The sequence below is a fragment of the Rattus norvegicus genome, chromosome 18, assembly GCF_021556685.1.
Source record: "Rattus norvegicus strain SHRSP/BbbUtx chromosome 18, alternate assembly SHRSP_T2T, whole genome shotgun sequence".
Lineage (NCBI taxonomy): Eukaryota > Metazoa > Chordata > Mammalia > Rodentia > Muridae > Rattus > Rattus norvegicus.
The window spans coordinates 71,003,661-71,010,229 of NC_141551.1; the positions used below are offsets into that span (position 1 = coordinate 71,003,661).

The 6,569-nt window shown below is 48.9% G+C and overlaps 1 long non-coding RNA gene across 1 annotated transcript; it reads right to left on the reverse strand.

The window, feature by feature from the left end:
* Positions 1 to 4,792: 4,792 nt before the first annotated feature.
* LOC102556053 (uncharacterized) lies at positions 4,793 to 6,202 on the reverse strand. The gene is made up of 2 exons (XR_015643141.1): positions 6,015 to 6,202; positions 4,793 to 5,714 (listed from the first exon to the last, which is right to left on the reverse strand). It is a non-coding gene; the product is annotated as an uncharacterized LOC102556053 (long non-coding RNA).
* Between the last annotated feature and the right edge of the window lie 367 nt (positions 6,203 to 6,569).

Here is a 6,569-nt window from a genome sequence, read left to right on the forward strand (position 1 = left end):
GGGCTACCCCTGATATCATCACGCTTGTCCGATTCGGTAGCACGTTCCATGTCACGGGATGAATGCTCCAAGGTGCTGCCCAGTCCAGTCACCAAGGCCTGCTCCAGGCTCCACTGCTCCCTTTCAGCTGACACACCCAGTCATGATGGCCTCCAGGCGAGGCTAGTCGGCTGCAGGCCAGCTCACCTGTTGGCTCACCCACACAACCAGGACCTGGCTCTCTAGTTCCTGGAAGACTCTTCTCTGGACCTTGTTCTTCCCAATCTGGATGCCATTTCTGACATCATTCTCACCTTTACTCTGCCTCTCCCACTCAACTCCCTCGGTCTAACTCAAAGTTTCTCAAAGCTCTTGCAACTGGGGCTGACTGTCATAAATCACCAAGGTTGCCCTGACTGTACAGGCCTTTAATCTCAGGGACTCTGGAGGTCGTGGCAAGAAGATTTGAATGTTCGAGACCAGCCTGGGTAATTTAGTGAGACTCAAAAAAAAAAAAAAAAAAAAAAAAAAAAACCAACGTAAAAAACCTGAGTGTTATGGCTGTAATCCCAGCACTTGGGAGGCAGAGACAGGAGGATCACAAATCACAAGTTAAAGGCTAACCTGGACTACATATACAGAGGAGACAGAGGAGACGCTTGCGCTCTCTCTCTCTCTCTCTCTCTCTCTCTCACACACACACACACACACACACACACACACACACACACACACACCCCACATGGTTATTGCCAATCTTCTCTGTAGGATAGACTGTAAACTCCCCACAAGAGAGGCCAAGCAAGGACTCGATCCAACAGTTAGTGCATAGTGGGTCTCATCAAACCGTTTCAGAGTGTGAACCCGCCAAACATCAGCCATGTCCCCAGATCCTTGGTGGCTAAGGCCCTGGGTGCAGGAGAACGGAAGATGTATGTCCTTCTGACCTGGCCACAGTACGTGACTCTGGGGACTGCCTTCTGGAAACACAGTTCAAGGCAAGGCGTCCTCTTTTTGCAGAGCTCCGGAATCGAGCTCTCTGGGACAGCTGTCCCTTCCTTGGTATGACAATAGCTGGAAGAATCAGATGAGTTTGGGATCAGAACAGCTATCCTGAGAGTCAGCGTTCCCCAAACTAGTTAGAGGTCTGTAAAGAAAGGGGAGCTGGGTAGAGGGAAGCTAGAAGATTTTGAGTCCATTTCCCTTGGTGTTTGGAGTACTGTTCTCATTACTGACATATCTAGATTCTTCCACTGTCCTTGGTCATTCTGAAATAGTTCCTCAACTTCTCAGTTTTGGATCAAGAGACCAAACCCCCTCATTTGGGTTGCAAGTATTTAACTTTGCAGGATGGCTTTGTACATAAATAAACACCATCTAAGACATGCCGGGTGGCTCAGTGGGTAAAGGCACTAGCCAACAAGCCTGAGGACTCGAGTTTGCCCCATGGAACCCACATGGTAGACGGAGAGAAACAACTCTGCCTTCCACATGCGAATGAGCACATCCCCCCTCAAATAAATGCAACAATGATAATTAAATTAAAAAGCAAACATTGGGGGTTGGGGATTTAGCACAGTGGTAGAGCGCTTGCCTAGCAAGCACAAGGCCCTGGGTTCGGTCCCCAGCTCCGAAAAAAAGAAAAAAAAAAAAAAAGCAAACATTGTCTAGGGACCTGGCTCAGTGGTTAAGAGCACTGGCTGCTCTTCCAGGGGACCCAGCTGCAGTTCCTAGCACCCACAAGGCAGCTCACAACTCTCTATAATCCCAGCTTCAGAGACTTCTGAAAAGCTCACACAGACATACATTCGGGCAAAACCCAATGCACATAAAGTTAAAATAACAAACAAACAAAACCCATCGTCTCTTAACACCTCACTTCACATCGACTGTGGGGCACATTAGTTCTTCAAACTAGAAAGGATATTATGTGAGAATAAAAGACAGACCTTCCCACTGTGGGCTGTCTACTCATTTGCTGAGCATGAAATGAATGTTACGCCGAGCTTCTCCCAAAACTGGAGCTCCTGGGACTCAGCTCCTTCCTTCTTGAAACTTACAGCCCGGGTAGCGGTGGGGGAAGGGTGGGAGAGGTGGTGCCAGACTTTAATCCCTGACGCTTGAGAGGCAGAGGCAGGTGGATCTCTGCAAATTCAAGGCCAGGCTGGTTTGCATAAGCTCCAGGACAGCCAGGGCTGTATAAGACTCTGTCTTAAAAGAGGTGGTGGTACGAAGGGGGCACAAGGGCAGCTGCCCCTACACCATGCGATGCATAGTGAAAGAGGGGTGATTCAGTCTGGAAGACTGGGGACACATACAGAAGGAGGGGACAGTGCAGGATGAGTCAACCTTGGCCCCCCCCACCCCCCCAACCCCTTATTCCACCAGCTTTGGAACTGCAGCAGGAACCCTGAGGTGCCAGGGACAGGGGAAAAACTCCAGGCCATTAAGACTTCAATGTGCAAGGTGGAGAATCTGTTTCTGTTCTCAGGGCCAAAGACCCCTTGGGTGGCGACACAGTGAGGTCTTTAAGGAGCCGTCCTGTGGGCCGGAAGAGCTCTCTGTACATCAGGGAAAGAGCAGAAAGGAGGAGAGGAAATCAGACCGGTGTCGAGGTCGTGTTCTGTACTCTGGCTGTGTTCTGCACAGGCCTGGGGACAAACCTGGCTTGAGAAATGCCTCAAAACCGACAGACCCAGTGTCGTCGTGTGAAGGAGGGTGAGGCAGAGGTTGTCCTCTGCGTCTGCTTCTTACGTCTGGAGAAGTAGCTTCTGGAGTAAGGTTGGCTTGCTCCTATGGGACAGAAGAGCTGAGGTGCCTTTGCAATGTCACACAGGCTGATGGTTCTGCAGGGCTAAAGTTCAAAGTGAAGGCCAAGTGTTCATCTGGAGTCCTGTATCTTCAGTCACCATGGTAGCTCACAGATAAACTAATGCCTGGGACCCGGGAAACTATGCCTTTCTTCTCTGGGCAGCTGTGTTCTTCAAGCATATACCACTAATCGTGCATCAATCACACAACACCAATAAGATAGAAAACGTAAGTTTGTTTATTTATTTATTTTAAATAGTTATTTATTTATTATATATAAGTACACTGTGCTGTCTCCAGACACTCTGGAAGAGGGCATCAGATCCCATTACAGATGACTGTGAGCCACCATGTGGTTGCTGGGATTTGAACTCAGGACCTCTGGAAGAGCAGTCAGTGCTCTTAACCACTACCAAAGAACTTGATTTTTTGTTAGAACACCCAGCACTACGTGAACTTCACCGAGAATGGCGGAGTTTGGATTGGAGCCAGCTCTCAGGAGCTGAGTCCCTTCAGGACTGTTGGCAGCCAGCCCCAGCTCCCATTCTGTGCAGTTCTACGAATCCTTAGCCCTTGGGTCTGCAAAACACCAAGGCAGCTCAGAAACATCATTTCCTATAACTGGGAGCTCCTTCAGAACAAATGTCAACGGGAAGGAGAGACAGGGCTCAGAGGGGCCGAATCCTGGCTACCTGGGAAGCCCTTCCTTACGGCCACGCTCTCCGTCATGGCAAACGGAGCTATTGCCGGGGCGAGGGAAAATACTGACTCCTATTAGGAGAGAAGTAAAGCCACACTGGTTTTCTCAGTTAACTTTCTCTCTTTGCAACAGGAAAAGATTTCCCAGTCCTGTTTGTTTTTAAACTCAAAACACCGGTCTTACCTTTGGATGAGCTGTAACTGGCCTTGGTAAGAACCCGTTGAAACTGGTCATTGTAAACTTCCCCCCAAAACAAAATTCCAGCCACCAGAGCTTGGCTTCCTTCTAGTTATCTTATTGCTTGGACAATTACCAATTCATTTCCTAGGCACTGCAAGGTTAGACCAGAGGCCCAGACCTCAGGATCCATGATAACAACATAGATTAGCATCTGTATGCCACTGGGTTTACATATACTTGGGCCCCCAAGGTGGCAGCACCTCTTCCAGGCAGCCCCGTGGGGAGCACTTTGTTTTCTGAGGGATGCTCAGAGTCTGGCACACACAGACTTTGTTAATTCGGGACTTGGAGGAGGAAGGCAGGCAGACAACGGAAACTGCTTCTGCAAAAGCCTCCCAGGAGTTAGCAATGACAGGAAAGTCTGGTTCATTCCAGAATTGGGTCGGGGGTCCTTCCTGCCCCTCCCTCTGGTGCAGATGCTCTCAACTTTCCTAATGCTGCAACCCTTTAATACAGTTTGTTATGTTTTGGTGACCCCCCTCCCCAACCATAACATTATCTTCATTGCTACTTCATAACTGTAATCTTGCTACTGTTATGAATGCTAACGTACATATCTGATCCGCAGAATAGAATAACTGATATGCATTCCCAAAGGGGTTGCAACCTATAGGCTGAGGACTACTGGTCTAGGTCTTCTGTGACCACCCTCAAGAGTTGGGCTCATCTGGTAAGTCCTACTGTATTCCAGGACCATTAGATGTGGCCAACCTTAAAGTGACTACAGGGGACAGACAGTCCCTGTCCATCTATGGGCTGCTGGCTGCAAGTCTCCATTATCAGGCTTCCCCACTCAGATCTTAACCAGCACCCAGTCGGCAGAATTCAGCGCCTAAGTGGTGCTTTGATGAGTTTTGCAGGGCAATGGAAAGATAGAAACCAGGCATAAATTAGACAGTAACAGAGAGCAATTGGTAGACCCACGTGACTAGAGTCTCCATGCCTGTGTCTTGAGGTTCTAGATAGCAACCTGTCTGCAGCTTGGACAATGTTCAGAATAACACGAGGGCAGAACAGGGTTCTTTCTCAAGCCATGTTAGGCTCCATTTTGATTTTTTTTTATTTTTTTAGATTTATTTATTTATTATACATGATTGCTGTCTTCTGTATATACTGTCACTGTCTTCAGACACACCAGAAGAGGGCATCAGATCTCATTACAGATGGTTGTGAGCCACCAACCATGTGGTTGCTGGGATTTGAACTCAGGACTCTTAACCACAGAGCCATCTCTCTGGCCCCTCCATTTTGATTTCTTTTTCTCCATTTTGGCTGGGCCCTAACCCAGGGTGTCCTCTGCCACTGAACTACAGCCTGGCCTTGTTTACGTCAGCCAGGACCATCAGAACTACCATAAGCTTCCACTCTACCTCCTCAGCTCAGTCCACCCAGTCCTCAAATCTTCTTCCTTTGAGAAACCATGTGAGATCCCCTCTCCGAAGAATAAGTCTGCTATTTTCTGTTCTCCAGTCAGGAGATAGGATAGGGTGTCTTCCCATTCCCACCCCCTTCTCCACCGAGCACTCCTTGAGGACAGAAGCTGTTTTAATAGGGCCACTGACTTCCTTCAAGGTCTCCCTCAGTGCCTGGCACATCAGCTCTGAACCGGTGTCTGCTGAGTGAACGGAGAATCATGTGAGTCCACTTTTGTTTCCCCAAGCACAGTTCTCAACTTCTCCGACTGAGAAGTCTCCTTCTTGAACCTCTGTCATATCAAGCACGGTTAGGCCACTGGCCCCGGTTTAGACGTGCGCCTGACTGGCATCTAGAACGTCTTCTGATGAGGACCAGCGTGCTTCCTTTCTGACTCCCACCAGGGTCATGGTGGAGGAGCTCCCGCCCTTCCTTGCTGTCTGTGATGAGACACTGGCTTCTGTTGTCATTGGCCTTCCTGTAGCGACTGTCCCACGGAGAGACTCACCATCTACAGCATCACCTCTACGTAGGACCTGGCCAACTCGTCCTTCGTCTCAGGACTTTAGCACTGATTTTCAGAAAATGAGGAATGCAGGCAAGGATTAAAACGATTCACGGCTCCGCATTTGTGAACAAGTAATAACGTTCACTCACTTTAGTATCCAAGAAGCCCAAACAGTTAAGTGCCTGGATTCCCTCCCGTCTCTGTCCATCAGCTACCCAGGGCCCTTGTTTGATTATGTATTTACAATGCCTAGTCTCACGCCACTTTTTCTGGAGGTTTCTGTCTTCATTGAGACAACAAGCACCCATTTCCCGTGTCCTCACCCCACACCCAGTACCTAACGTGAGTGCTCTGGACAGATACCTGGCAGACACTGTGGATCAGCTGACGGCGTGCCTGTCACACGCCGATATTTGATGAGTCAGGACTTATGGCGTCTTTATTTGATGTGAATCAGATGCGTTTTTCATTCACTTAGTTCGGGGTTCTTCCCGAGATAAGGCGAGAAGTGCTCAGTGCCCCGCCAGTCTTACTCACGCCCGTCTTTACTTTCGTAACCTCACTTCCGTTTGTACGGCTGCCAGTCGAGGATGGTTTAGGGCTCACTCACACATTCTTGGGGGGGGGGGGTGGCGATTGTGCAAGAAATGTTGATATTTTCCAATTGTTTCTCCTTTTGGCTTTTGCAAGAAAAACTGTCCCTGCCTCACCCTGACCCCACCCCTAGAGGCACTGTGAGCTTCTTGGAACTTCTAAAAAAAAAAAAAAAACCCAAAAAAACGAGAAAGGAACCAATTGGCAGAATCCTGTCCTCCTAGGTAGGGGGGTTTCTGCTTTTGCTTGTGGTCTTTTTGAGCTGTCAAGAGTTTTGGGGAGACTCTCTTGGCCTTGATTTGGCTCAAATCAGGCCCTTCTGTG